The sequence below is a fragment of the Egretta garzetta genome, unplaced genomic scaffold (genome assembly GCF_000687185.1).
Source record: "Egretta garzetta isolate BGI_Z169 unplaced genomic scaffold, ASM68718v1 scaffold633, whole genome shotgun sequence".
Classification (NCBI taxonomy): Eukaryota; Metazoa; Chordata; class Aves; order Pelecaniformes; family Ardeidae; genus Egretta; species Egretta garzetta.
In genome coordinates, this window is record NW_009259195.1 from 903,000 (window position 1) to 904,187 (window position 1,188).

Below are 1,188 nucleotides of genomic sequence, written 5' to 3' on the forward strand. Positions count from 1 at the left end.
CCCTGAGGTGCCACGCATTCCACAGCAGCCAGTTTCTAGGGGCTTGCACAGATTTGCTCCCGAGTCCAGCCTCCAAAACTAAAATACGAGGTTTGGTGTGGTTTTCATGGTCTCTTCAAAGTTGTGACTTCTGCATCCATCAAAATACAGCGCCAGCTCTGCTGCTGCCCATGCTTGTTAATTGGTATGATTTTCAGAAATACTTTATTTTTTTCCTCTTCTGTCAGTCGTTAAGATGCGACAGAGGGGAAATAACCCGTTTTGTATGCTTACAAGCGCCAATGGCATGGAACAGGCTGAAGAAGGCATCTTGCTTTGTTCTTTTGATAGTAAGCTCTTTGGTGTTAGTTGTTACCATGCTAGCATAACCTGGGATTTTGCAACTGGGTCTCTCTGCTCCCAGGACACCTTGTTCCTGACAACTTGCCTTATCCAGCAGAGGAAAGGTGGGAACAACAGCTCCCTGGCTGCTGGGGGAAGCACTCCTCCACCTGAAAACATCACTAGTACAACTGAGCAAGCAGAGCACTCAACTCTCTGATTACAAAAATAATAATAAAAAAAATCTTGTCCACCTCTTTTGCTGTAGAACTGAGAATTTTCTGGAGGATGCCTAGTGGGACAGATCCGAAGCAAATGAATAGATCCATTGGTATCACATGCAACTAGGAGGCGCTGCGAGCGAGGGGACTGTTGAACACCAGAGGGCAAACCTGGTTATAGAAACAGGGCTGGCAGCTCTAGCACAGGTAGATTATGCAGATGTGGCTCATGTTGCAGATGAGAAAGTGCTTCTCCGTCTCCCCCCAATTTAAGGCCATTCCTTTCCTGGCAAGCCAGCTACAGTAAAGCCAATACAAACAGCAGAGCTTGTAGAAAAATTGCAGTTTAATACGTAGTGGTAAGGTGACAAAAGAAACAAACCATTAACACCGTGTTACAGAAAGAAATGTACATGATTTTTTTTTTTTTTAAAAACATCTGCATGGAAAACGCAAGCAAATTCTTAAGGAAGGTATTCTCCGATTAAAAGACTCATACTGATATTGTTCTTTATGCCTAGAAAAATCTGATTAACACAAGTGATTAGGCAACTCCAATTATAAAGCTGTGAAAAACAGGCTAAAAGAGCAATAAAACTACGCTGTGATCTCTAAACCCAATATAATTGGGCAAAGTCAGATCTTC